The sequence below is a fragment of the Talpa occidentalis genome, unplaced genomic scaffold (assembly GCF_014898055.3).
Source record: "Talpa occidentalis isolate TD23 unplaced genomic scaffold, MPIMG_talOcc4v2.1 talOcc4.14, whole genome shotgun sequence".
NCBI lineage: Eukaryota > Metazoa > Chordata > Mammalia > Eulipotyphla > Talpidae > Talpa > Talpa occidentalis.
The window spans coordinates 24075718-24089307 of NW_023601433.1; the positions used below are offsets into that span (position 1 = coordinate 24075718).

At 49.8% G+C, this 13590-nt stretch overlaps 1 long non-coding RNA gene across 5 annotated transcripts; it reads right to left on the reverse strand.

Moving 5' to 3' along the window:
• Window positions 1–8936: 8936 nt before the first annotated feature.
• LOC119245219 (uncharacterized) lies at window positions 8937–11346 on the reverse strand. Of its 5 annotated transcripts, none has more exons than XR_005125219.2 (4): window positions 11326–11346; window positions 10170–10306; window positions 9372–9496; window positions 8937–9083 (listed from the first exon to the last, which is right to left on the reverse strand). It is a non-coding gene; the product is annotated as an uncharacterized LOC119245219 (long non-coding RNA). The 5 variants fall into 5 exon arrangements; XR_005125218.2 differs by lacking the exon at window positions 11326–11346 and adding an exon at window positions 10450–10553; XR_005125217.2 differs by lacking the exon at window positions 11326–11346 and adding an exon at window positions 10401–10442.
• Window positions 11347–13590: the final 2244 nt, after the last annotated feature.

Below are 13590 nucleotides of genomic sequence, written 5' to 3' on the forward strand. Positions count from 1 at the left end.
TCAATTTCCTCCACGAAAATAATGATAATGATAGAATGCATCTGTCCTTTCATAACATCTACTATTGGCACCATGGAAGTTCTAAAGAACCAAGTGCTCTTGTTCAGGTTGTAACATGTGTGTGCTGACAACAGGCACACCCAGGTTGTGGTGCACAACCAGAGGTGTGAGTGTGCACATATCAGGGTGACTGCTGGCTCGGTGGCACTTGGAGTAATACAAAGAGCAAAGAGATTCTGCAACAGCATTTGTGACATTATGTAGGGAGCTGTCAGTTCCTTGCCTTGACAAATTTTGTCCAACAAATACCAAACGGAAGTGTTATGAAACTTTATTAAGAAATTAATTTATTAATTATTAATTAAATCCTAGACAAAAGTGACAAGGTCTCCATCCTTATGCATTACATTCTTGTACGTCTACATCTATAATTTCGAACACTGATAAGTGACATTAAGAAATAAAGTTAAGGGGCCTCCCTGGTGGCACAAGGGATTAAGTCTCAGTGCTATGAAGCTATCCAAAGCCACTACAGCATGAGTTCGGTCCCCCGCCGGGGACCTGACCCACATGGCGCAGCAGACCTCTCCTGACTTCTCACTGTTCCCCTCAGCAGTGTATTTCAGTCAATCCACCTGTTCTGCTCCCCACTCTGTTGCTGGTGAATACTCTCACTCCTCTGTCCCCCGCCCGTTGGCTACACCCCAGCTCTTGTATGCATAAACAAACAAATCTTAAAAAAAAAAAAGAAAGAATGAACTCTAAGGAGAGAGTGTGCGATGGGAGAGGAAGATGGCTGGGGAAGTACTCCTTCAAATACAGCCCCCGGTGACGTTAGCAAGCCAGCAAGGGGTCATCCGGAGAAGCCCTTTCCAGGCTGTGTGAGGAGTATGAGTAGAGGCCACAGGTTAGGAACAGTGGGGAAATTAGGGACCCTCAAGATTAGTGAGTAAAACTGAAGCTCAGGCCTGGGAACTGGGGTGTCCCCTGCCTGAGTTGCTCTTGGGAAATCTCTCCAATTGCTGCAGCTGTTTGCCAGGTCAACCCCACTCTCCATCCTGCTGTCTCTTCGTCTATCACATCAGGGTTCCCCCAAAGAGTACAGGATTCCTGTACTCCCTCACCCCTCACCCTCAGAATTGTCTACTTCTTTAGCTATTCACTCATATAGGCATTTCCCTTTGCATCAGGAAGGGGACTTTGTTGGTTTCCTAGAACCACCAAATCAAAGCACAATGGGCTGCAGCACCCCTCCCTACTGTGCCCACACATCTCCTTCCTGTGGGAAGCCCTGATGGCTATGTGTTTAAATTTGCTCTTTTTAGTAGGATGCCAATCCAATTGGATTAGGGCTCATGCTAACAGACTCATTTTAACCTATCACTACCACTTATGTCTCCAAACATAGTCACATTCTAAGGTCCTGGGGTTAGGGCTTTCACATGAATTTTGAAGGCATTCAATTAAGTTCACACAGGGACTTAATGGTCCATGACCCCAACTATCTGGAGGAAGGAACGTGTGCTCCTTTGCAGTGGCTACGCACACGTCCATTATGTGCAGGATAACCAGGGCACACACCAGGCACAGAATGCCCATTTTCAGTGTAGGCACCAGAGAACCCCTTCTAAGGTGAATCAACCAAACTACTCTTTTCCCAAGGAAAGAACTTTGCTGGACAGAGATGTCTAGTTGATTCTTCACCAGGAGGGCATGTGTTCTAAACACTGTACCAAATGTACACCTGGCTTCTAGCAGGTCCCTCGGGGAATCTGTGTCAAATAAATGAAAGCTCCCAGCTTTGGGCAAAGAGGAAACTGCAAAGCCACTGCTCAAAATTTCTGTTCAGCAACCCAGGAGGACACATCCAAATGTCCACACAGTGAAATCTTCAAATTTTTCAGAAAACCTTCAACCAACTCCATTGTCATGAGAGAACTGCCAAATAACCTGACTTTCATAGTTTACGGTATTGTCAGTATACCAAGTTGCCAGTGTGCTAGCTGCTGAATTCACACCATGAGGGCTTCACGACCTGCAAGTCACCATGTCATGGTTTTGAAATTAAACTATTGACCAAAGTATAAAATCTGCAGCCATGGGCAAAGGTCGACTCACACAACCAGTTGACCTCCAGTGCTACCAGGCAAACCATTTATGTTCTGAGACTCACTTGTCTCACTTACCTTCTTTTTAGAAGGTGATACTGATTTTAGAGACTAAAGGGGGAAGCTGGGAAGATTGCATCTTGGAGTTTAATCCTTCTGAGGGCCAGCTGAGACCGATGACTTGAACACGAAAATACAGTGTCATTACAAAAGTAAAATGCAAACCCAAGTAGGCATTCTGCATTCATTCCTATTCCTCATGAGGAAAGCCAAATTACTGGAGCAGAAAGTAACACATTAACACAAAGGGGAACAATTAATATTTTAGAGAGAAATTTTTCATGATGGCATCCATTTTACACAATTTATTTCAAATGACAGTCAAGGTAGCTTCTAAATGAAACATCAGGTCTGTACACAGCTGCTTCATCAGTATGTCTCTATTATGTCTCGTCCTCAAGTTGCTTCCAGCCCATCAGAAATAATTTAGGGCCTCCCCTGTGATGCTGTGGTTGAGCACTGGGTTACAAAGCTGCCTGCAGCCTCTGCAGCGCGAGTTCCATACCTAGCTGCTCCCCGGCCACCAGAGGAGGGTCCCACATGGCGTGCAGACCTCTCCTGCTGCCCTGCTCCCCTCAGCAGTGTACTTCAGTCCTTCTGCCTGCTCTGCTCCCCGCTCAGGCTCTGGTGAATTCTCTCACCCTCCCGCACTACTAACTGTACCCCCAGTGATTGTATAAATAAATAAATAAACAAATCTTTAGAAAAAAAAAAGAAAAAAGAAATAATTTACCCCGAGTCAGGTTTTAAATCAAGGATATCCACCAGTGCACACTGCTTTGCAGTGATGATATTGTTTTAAATGCAGGGGGCCAAAAAGAAATGCATGGAGATGTTAAATGTAATTCAGGTTCTTGTCCTGCATTTTTAACTTTCTGCCAGGAGGAAGACTTATTTCAAACCCGATTCGTTTAGGAAGTGAGACTTTCTCAAATGCCCTCCCGTCGACTGCAGCTGGATGTATCAGGACGCTCCTCGTGAGCTCCTGCAGTGGGCCGGGTTCTCCAGCACATTCCCCAGTGCACTTAAGAGGGAAGACAAGGTCCCAAATCTGCTGCTCCTCAGAAGCTCCCCGAGCACCGCTGTTTGCAGGAAGGCTCCAGAGGGTCGGCGAGGCCTGTCTCAGACGGGCCCTGGCCGGAATCTCTGGCCATCTTTCCTGGTCACATGGGCGGAGGCCACTTGTGCTGGTGGCCTGAGCTGCCCTGGCTGGAATTCTCTTTCCTCCAGTTTCCCTTTTGTCCAGATGGCACATCTCCCTGTGGTGCTTGACAATGAGTGATGCTCTCAAGCCCTGCTCTTTCACACCCTGTGGGTGACCTATCAATTTTCATGGGTCACCTTTGACCTGGGAGCTGACAGTTTGATTATGATTTATGAGTATCTTCTCAGAATAATTAACACAACAGGTGGCAGCATAATAATTTTGATTACCCAGCATTTCATGAAACCACAACAAAGCTGACTTCATTTTCTGAATAAGAGAAGGACAACAATTAGAAATTCAACAAAGAAATGCTTTTATGCCAACGTTCTTCCTTTTGTCCTTCACACAGAAGACTTAATAGGCCTGTGTTCCCCTTAGATACCAGGAAAAGGTAAGGAACTTCTACTCTGTGAATATAAGAAGACAGTTTTCAGCATCAGATGACTATAATTATTTTTCTTTCTTTACTGAAGTCTTGATTAATTGAGCTATGTCAGACCTGTCCACCAGATCATCTTTTAGCATCCCCATTTTGACAATGGCTGTTTCCCAGGGAAGAATTGATGATCAGAGGAAGTTCGGGACTGCATTTCACTGTTTGTAAAGCATGGTGAAGTGATCCATTCGACCAGTCATATTTGTAAACATTCCCTCCAAAGGATACAAGCCCAACTTGAAAATCCTCCCCTACAAAAAGCTTATTTTTTATTTTCAAAAAGCTTATTTTTAGTTTCAAGCCTTCTCGTAGGAATCTGTCTTTTTGAAAGTGCTATTTTTACATGACCCACAGCATTTTTAACTTTCTTCTCCAACTTCAGTTTTGTGGGAGATTTTTCACCAAAAGTCACCATGTGGCCTTTATTCAAGACAATGGTGACCTGCTCTCTAGAGATTATAGTCCAAACACGACACTCTCCTGGGGATTGACATTTATCTCCAATGATTCCATTGTGCGTTTGAGGAAAGTGCCTACCTTGAAGAACACCTGATGCTGGTTTTTTGAGAGACTAAATAAAAATCAAGTCAGGTAAGCTTTATCCACCACTGCTCTCCATTTAATCTCTGCCGAAAATGGACCTATGTGTTACTAATGAGATGGAAGCACACAGGCCTCTGAATATGTGACAGGCCTGCCTACCACCCAGTGCTGGGGCAGGGGAGGGGGTAGTGGGGAGGGCACTCCCTTGCATATGAAATGAAGTTTTGTAGGGCTCCACAATGGTAATATTACAGGCTTATCATTTTTTTTTTTGTAGAGGCACGTTTTATTTATTTATTTGTTTGTTTGTTCGTTTTTGTTTATACATGCACTGGGTACAGTCAGAAGCGCGGGAGGGTGAGAGAATTCACCAGAGCCAGAGCGGGGAGCAGAGCAGGCAGAAGGACCAAAGTACACTGCTGAGGGGAGCAGCAGGCGACAGGAGAGGTCTGCGCGCCATGTGGGACCCTCCTCTGGTGGCCGGGGAGCAGCTGGGGATCGAACCGGCACCGCAGAGGCCGCGGGCAGCTTCGCAACCCAGCGCTCAACCGCTGCGCCACCGGGGAGGCCCTACAGGCTTATCATTTTAATTGACTTTTTGGCATATAAAAATATCCCTACAATCCTGCTTTACATTATAGTTTAATAACAGCTTAACACACATCTATGAAATATTCATTTCTGTTACATTCATATTTTAAAATATTTGATGGAGAGCCTGGTTAATAGATAAAGGAGAGTCCCTGGAATATTAAGGACCCTTAGAAGCAGGTAGGGTCCTCGCTGGAAAGTCAAGGACAATTACCATGGGGATCACACATTTCAATTCTGATTTTTTAAATTCATAAAGGCTCCCTGGAACCCAAACATGGAGACCATGGTGGGTATTTTTACTTCCCCCACGGCCATTGTCAGCTCCCTGTTTCTGCCCCGAGATCCTCACCAAACACAGACCTATTCCGAGGAAAGTAACAGACATACCAGAGCCACTGATGTCTGTGTAAAGGGTGATGGTGATGAACTTTGGGAACACCCCGCCGCAGAAGCCACCACATCCCCCTTTGGGTTCACATGCCTTTCAGCTCTCCACCCACCCTCAGCTTTGCAGGGGAAGTTTGGAAGTTTACTTTGAAAACATGATACATGTGCGAATCATGAGGTAATTTTGGCACTTCGTTCCCCATCAATTTTTAAATTAATTATCTGGAATCAAGCAGCCATTAATTTTGGCCATAGACTTTTTGATTAGAAGTTCTGACCCCCTTTTGCCTTTTGGCAACTCCTATACAATCCGATGACAAGCCGGGTAACCCTTGACACCTGATCCGACACAGAGTCACACTCTGGCTGGTGATCTGCCATCTTCAGCAATCCTTGGTTACCACGGGACATTCACCCCCTTCTGCCTGCCTCTGAGAAATACTGCTGCCTTCTGCCAACTGGCCTCTGCAGAAAACTTACTTCCCAGGGAAGGGAAAAATCCACCCCACAATGCCCCACTTTATGCTGTTACTTCTGTTTCACAAACTTTACACTACAGCATCGCCCATATGTTTGTGCAGTGCACACAAAGGTTTCTTTAGAAAACGCTGATGCTAATTATAAATTTAATTTGCATTTTAATTAGAATGGTAACAAATTAAAAGCATGGCAGCTGGAGAATTTTGAACACTTAGCAGAGATTTGGTGTTAGGTGCTTCGTTTTGTCTTTATCTTTTTAAAATTATGTATACATGCAAAACAAACAGAAACAATAAAGCAAACGAGCCACATCTGACATTGCACTTCTACAGGATTTGTTGTTCCCCTCCACTCTGTTTCCTCTTCTTGCGTAGAAATAGATCCATGTGCGTGATTTTCAATGGCTTATCAGCATTTCTCATATCAAAGTTACTTAATTGAACCTCTTATTATATATTCAGCTTATTCTATTATTTCACTGTTACAACTAATGATATGATGATAATCTGTGTAAATATACCTTTAGACATATCTGATTATTTTTTTAAGATAGTAAAATTGCTAAGTGAAAGGGCATGCACAACTTTTTGGATGTTGCCGCTTATTTCCAAATTGCCCTCAAGAAAGATTTTTCCAATTTGCGCTATCTTTGAGCACGAGTTGGCTCCCCCACACCCTTGTCAACACCAGGCATTCGCATTACTTTCAGCCTTAATAAGATGTTTTCATTATTATTATATATTTTTCAGTTTCCTGCATATCATTCTCTTTTTTTTTTTCTATTTTTGTCCTTTCTCACCTACTTGGTGAGAAAATGCAGGTGGTGAAACTAGAAACTGTCACTCTCTGAACTAGAAATCCTTTCTCTAGAGGCTCAAAAAGCTATTTCATAAAGAAATGTTTTTCAAGCTCTCTAATTTTAAGCATCCCAATCACCACCAGTCTGTCTTAAGCCTCAGGCCTACAAGGAGCTTCTCGCAGCCTAAGGAAAACCTGCATATATGTGGCTTTTCTTGTATTGCCTTTGGTGACCTGTGCCTTTGGGATGTCTTTGAGATGTTTGATGCTTTTTGTAGCTGGAGTATTGATCAGGGGAGCAAAAGGGAGTGATAGCGTAGCAAGAGGATGCCTGCTTCTGGGGTCTAAAGGGTCTGCCCACACTTAAATCTCAGGAGTGTTGACACTTGTCCCAAACCTGATGCCAAAGAAAACCTTTGTCTCAGATGGAAAAGAACCACCATAATTTGAGTTCATAGAGAGCATAAACTATATTTTGAGATATCTGTAACTCTAAAGTCATAAAAAAATATCTATTACTTCTAATAGTGACTAAATTCAACTAGTCTAATACTATTGTGGCTTATCATGACTGCCATTCATTAATTGAAAGGCACACTGAGTGACTGTCTGCACTGACAGACAGACCTCAGGCTACGGGTCCTAGTAAGGAGAAGGGCATGTGCCAAGCTCTGTGCTGGGAGATTTGCAGCCCCCATAATTGTCTCTGTGACTCTCTGAGAACTCTTTGTAAACTGTCAACTCAGCATCAAGTGGCTGTTATGATCTCTTAGTGCTTACCACAGAACACTTGTGCAATAGCCACATGTATTTTCCATGTGCCTTTCCAAAAGTCAGAGTGCTGGTGAGCTTTTGAACCTACGTAAATACCATATTTTTCAGATCATGTCTGTGCATGTCCAAGTCATGATGCCCATTATTACCTGTTCTCTAAAACCCACTTTCACCTAAACCAAAACTAAGAATTAGTTTTTAGAATTTGGATGAACGTTTTTGAAATATTAAGAACAGTAATTTTTATTTTTTTATTTTTTAAATACATTTTTTTAAGATTTGTTTATTTATTTATACAAGCACTGGGTACAGTCAGAAGCATGGGAGAGTGAGAGAATTCACCAGAGCCAGAGCGGGGAGCAGAACAGGCAGAAGGACTGAGGTACACTGCTGAGGGGAGCAGCGGGCAGCAGGAGAGGTCTTTGAGCCATGTGGGACCCTCCTCCGATGGCCGCGGAGCAGCCGGGGATCGAACTGGAGCTGCAGAGGCTGCAGGCAGCTTCGCAACCCAGCGCTCAACTGCTGCGCCACTGGGGAGGCCCAAGAACAGTAATTTTTAAAAGGATTTCTGCTAAGACTTCTCATTTACAGAGAGAAGTGAAACAGGGCCTTCTAGTACCGCCTTCAAGGGACAGGCAGAGGCTCAGGAATTCATGTGTTCCCAAAACCAAGCCTTGAGACTCAAGGCCAATCAACCTCTGCTCTTTATTGCACACTTTTCCTAATAAAAACATATGTAACAAAATAGCTAAGATAGATAAAAATGTGTAAGAAAAAAAATACAGTTCCAGAAGCAAATATGAAATAGAAACTATAGGAGATATTATAGGTAAGCTTCCAGATCAATGTGAAAAAGTTAATGGTTATTATAGAAGTAGCCTCCAGTTCACAGAAGTTTTTCCTAAAAGGAAATTTAAAAGTCTTTTTCCCTAGAAACTTATACAGGAGTACAGAATGATGAGGCAGCAATTTCAGGCTCATCTCCACAGGAGAAAATGGAGGTCCCTGAACCCCAACCTGACCACATGTGTGGCCACCCCACGGTCCCCTCCACCGCTGATACTTCCTCCTGAGCACACCAAGATCAACCCAAGCTTCTTCCATGTCCTGTAGCTATAATTTTAGAGGAGGGCGGTTCCAATATTTGTAGACACCATTTTGAAATTATTTTATTCAGAAAGCTGAGCATGTTTTGGGCTGAGCACAGGGGCCCCAGCATCTGGACAACTGAGACAGTGTCTTGGCCTAGTTGGAGAGTTAACTAGGGCCCAGGGAGTGAGGAAGTTGGGTGCCCCTTCTGAGTTCATATGGGTGAAAAACCATCCCTCTGACCTCACCCACTGGATAGCAGGAGGGGCTGTTAGGGTGAGCTCAGAAGTAGGGGAGGAAGCTGAGGCCTCTGGCAGGGGACAAAGTTAGGGTGTCCCATGGGGTCCCTATTTGCCATTTCCAGTTGAGGGCCTGGTGGTAAGGGGAAAGGGAAAATTACTGGTGCCAGGCACTATTCACCCCTTAATGATGGCCAGAGGAGGATCTTTGGGGTGGGGTGGCAATTCCTGGACTCAGGAGCACTGCTGGAGGTGAAATTATGTCTCTCCTCACCACCGGAGCCAATGGGTTCTGCACCGAAAAACTCAGATGGCTTCCTCCCCTGTGAGTCTCTGGGCTCCTTCCTTGACTTGGCATCCAATCTCCTCTGTGAAGAAAAGAAAAGGGACGATCAGAGTAGGAAGGTACAGAGACATCCAGGTGGAGGGAAGGAAAGACCAAGCAAGCGCAGAGCAGAACTTTTTCCACAGGAAGATGCTCTCAACACCACACCCCAGGAAAGGGGTGCCCGCCAAGACCCTCCCAGTCACCCTGGGGACAGCATGCACCACTACGGTGGCCAACCTGTGTCCCACGCTGATTAGGAAGCTGTGGGACACAGTTTTTATGGACTGTGACCTGGGACTACAAGAGGCATTCAGGGGTGGGAGACTACCTAGGACAAGGAGGACCAGGGAGAGCCTCTGAAGGTGGACGCTGCAGAGAGGAGAAGGCCCCAGAGGTGAGAAGCTGATGGTGCCTTGTGGGCTCAGCCGAAGGGTCTCCCCGGACTCACATTTCCTACAGGGAACAAACAAGTCATCTCGGGAAAAAGCAAGATCAAGTGAGGTGGCAGGAGCAGCTCCTGGCAAGAAGGGAGGCGGACTCCTAAGTGCCTCAGGGAACCCACTCAGGACCTCCTAACAAGAGTCTTCAACCCCTAGGCACACCCACCACCCCACGCCCCCAACCCAGACAGCAGCCAGATGCAGGCAATGGAAAGCGGGAAAGGAGACTTGAGGACTGCTTCTGGGGCTTCCTCTGCAGGCCCACCTACGTTCTTTCCTTCCCAGGCAAGGCAGGACCCAGAGGGCCTCCAGAGAGACCCTGGGAGGCCCCCAGCTGCAGGGACATGTCATGGCTTCTGGGAACTGTTGCTGGGTGGGTTTGGGGGGAGAAAACAGGGGCATCAAGACATCTCAGTATCAGGAGCCCACCTGGGACCAGCCCTGGGGCCCAGCCTCAGGTACCTGCACAGCCTCAGGCTGCCCCTGCTGGCAGCAGCTCTCCCCCAGCTGGGGGACACACCTTGGCCAGGATCCCTCCAGGCAATTAGGGAAACATGGGCTGTTTTCAGATGCTTTCTCCGGCCTTCCCTGCACACTCAGGGACATTGGGAAGATTCCTTTGTGCCATCCACCCTCCTTTCCAGCTGGACCCCACATTGACGGACACACACTCGAGGATAACTCACAGTAAAAGACAAAATAAAACCGGCCTCCTGCAGCATGTCTTTCCCTCAAGGAATCGGCAATTTAAGAGGAGCCAGTCCTCTGTCCAGGAACGGGAACTTTAATGGGGGCGCCCGGGGCATCTGGGACCAGGCAGCACCTGGAAGGAAGGGAAAGTATCTCAGCCTGGCAGGAACTTAGCCCGGCCCCCGAGACCCCAGACAAGCAGCTCCTCATGCCCTGCCTTCCCGCACCCCAGGCTGCCGGGGGCGCCAGCATCCCAGGATGGCACAAAAGCAGCACCCTGGCTGCTGGGGAGTTCTGCACCAGGAGCTACATGGGGGAAGAGGGTGTTCCACAGCCCAAGCGCCAAGGCGCATCCGCAGCCCTGCCAGGCTGCCCGGGAAGCCCCAACGGCAGCAACGGCCATGGGGGCGGGGCTCGCAGCGGCCACTCGCGGACGAGCTCCCGGGGGCGCAGTGGCTCTGGGACCAGCGAGGGGCGCCTTGGGGTTCCCGTCTCCCCCAGAGGGGGCCTGACGAGCATCCTCCTCAATGCATAGGTCCATAATGAGGAAAAGGATGGCGCTCAAATATGTGCCGTTCCTGAAAAATGAGGTGTAAGGCGCGGGGGTGAGCAGCGCAGGTTTGCAAGCAAAAAGGGGGCCCCGGTAGTGGCCGCGCAGCGGGGGACACCCCGTCCGCTGACCGCCCGGAGCCGGAGCCGAGCTCGGGCCCGGCAGCCTAGAAGCAGCCAGAAACACGACTGAGGGGGCCGGGCCGGCAGGTCTGTGTCCGCCCAGAGCCCCCCCCGGCCCGACCCCTCTGAGCCCCGGTTCTGGTGACCGGAGGGCGGGCGGGCGCCTGGGAGCAGGCGCTCAGGAGGAGGGATCCAAAGGGAAGGTGACCGGGAAGGACGCGGGATGGGAAAGCCAGAAAGTGGAAAGATCACTGGGCAGCAGGACGGTGACGCTAAAGGGGGACATGAGACCAAAAGACACAGGAGACATAGTAGGGGCAGGTGAGGAAGACAAGCAGAGGGAACAGAACTTGGGGCCTGAAGGGGGGCAGTGGGAGCAGCAGAAGCCGATGGACTGACCCCGCCTCTCCCAAGGGGGTCAGGCTGGGGGGACAGAGGGCAGGGGGGGGGACAGGCCCAGGAGCGCCCCCTCTTCCTTACTTCCTGGTCCCCACTTTCCCCGCCTCCTGGACGCGCAGCTCTGGACACGACACGGGGGGGGGCAGGCTAAGGAGGCGGGGTGGGCGTCTAGCAGGTGGGCGTCCTGTCCAGGAGGAAAGTGCTTCTCAGGCATCAGGGACCAGGCGAACCCCCCACTGGTGCGGAGTTAAGCGCCCAGTAGGGAGCCCTGAGGGCGGGGGAGCTCAGGGGGGCGGGGTTGGCAGAGCTGCAGGCTGGAAGCCCTCAAACCCCAGCCTGGAGGGGTGGGGAGGGGGAGTCCTCCAGGAAGGCCGCCTCCCCCACCCCAAGGGTGGCAGGTGCAGACAGGACAGGGAGGAGCCAGGTGAGGGGCCACAGGCCTCCTCCCAGGTCTGGGAGCCCCTGCCAGACTTGCCTGGAAGCCCCCGGGGGAGCAACCACCCCTTTTCCCTCCTTCGCCAGGGAGGTCAGGTCGTACTTCAGGGCTCAGAACTGCTGCCTCAAGGGCCATGGCAGATAGGAACGGGAACTGGAATCAGAGCCCTGGGGAAGGGGGTTATTGAAAGACAGTCCATGGGTCTCCGCGTTGTCAGGGCCGATGGAGCTGGATGGAGCTGTCAGGGCCTCGGCACCTCTAACTCTTGCTGCGGTGGGAGCAAGCCCAGCGGCGTGGGGGCCAGCAGAGCTGGGAGGAAGCCTGGGGGCACAGCCCCAGGCAGAAGACAGAAGACGGTCCCGCTCCCAGGGGCCCAGCGGCCGGGCCCGCGGGTGGGTGGGGCCCGGAGACTCCCCTCCCCTGCTGACTTCCTGCTGCAGCTCTGCTCTGGAGTTTCTTCAGGGGTTCACCCACCCCTAAGCCCACTGCTTTATCATATGTGTGGATCTTTGCTTGGCACTGGGGGCACAAAGATGAACGAGGCCCAGTTCCTGCATTCAAGTGCCTTCCTCCCCAGTGAGGACCGGCAGATGGACGCGCTGAGGCGACAGCAGAAATTAGGGCCTGGGGCTTGTGCTGGCGGGACACGGCCTCTGCCGGCCCCCCACCCCCACCCACCCCCACCACGCACAGACCGGTAAACCCACTCAGGGGAAGTTGAACATTCAAAATATATTCCAGGGCCTCCTCAGGTGGCGCAGCGGTTGAGCGCTGGGCTGAGAAGCCGCCCGTGGCCTCTGCAACGCTGGTTGATCCCTGGCTGCCGCGAGGGTCCCACAAGGTGCGCAGACCTCTCCTGCCGCCCGCTGGTCCCCTCAGCAGTGTACTTCATCAGTCTGCATGTTCTGCTCCCCGCTCTGGCTCTGGCGAATTCTCTCATCCTCCCGCGCTTCTGACTGTACCCAGTGCTTGTATAAATAAATAAATAAATCTTTAAAAAAGAATCCCAGGGGAATAGTGCCAATTAGGAAATAGTGCATGCTCGTGTGGGGAGCTACATGTTCTTCACCACTTAGGATTCCAGTCTAAAATTACAGTCCATATTATCAGGGTCCTGATCTTGAGCAGCAGTGATGTTGGTGTAAGGGATAAGTGGGGCCTTCGGGGTCCAGGGGGCAGCGCCTCTAGGCTGCTGGGAGAATCACAAAGTTAATACAGGGTTTCTAGGGGTCAGAGACTTCCTGAGAGCAGCACAGGGCTAAGGAAGAGGTTCCAGGGAAGCCCAAAAGATCCAGGCTCTGGGGGTGGGGAGGTGCTTCCAGGGGGCTGGGATTGTGTCTGAAGCTGCCTCGTTGGTGTCCCCAGTCATAGGGCCGGGGCCAGGGGCTGGTCCCAAGAAGGTGACAACCCAGAAGACAGATGATGGGGAGTTGGGGGTGGCCTCTGGAGAAGCTAGGAGGAAGTGAAATGATATTTGTGCACAACCCAGGTGGTGCTTTCAGGAAATTAGAAATGAAGCCTGGTGAGGAAGGAAGGGGCCTCCCGGAACCCCTCAGCTGGCTTCTGATGCTTCTCACTCCTAGGGGAGAATCCAAGGACCAGAGACTCAGGGTTTTTGGGAGAGGCCTGTTTGGGGCTGTGGGGAAGGAGGTATAAGGTGGTTATCCCAATGGCAGGTAGGGGTCTGAATCCCCCTTTTTCAGGAAATTTCCCACTTTTCTCCCTTTAAGCTCAGACACCCTGAGAACCTAAGGCTGAGGAGGCTCAGGTGGGGCCTACTCGGCCTGGGATTTGTAGCTGGGGAGGAGCAGCCCTTCCCAAGCCAGCACCGGGGGCTGTGCCCAGGAACTGCATGGAATAAGTAGTTGCAGTGTACATTCCCCAAGTCAAGCCCCAGGGTCCCCTACCCA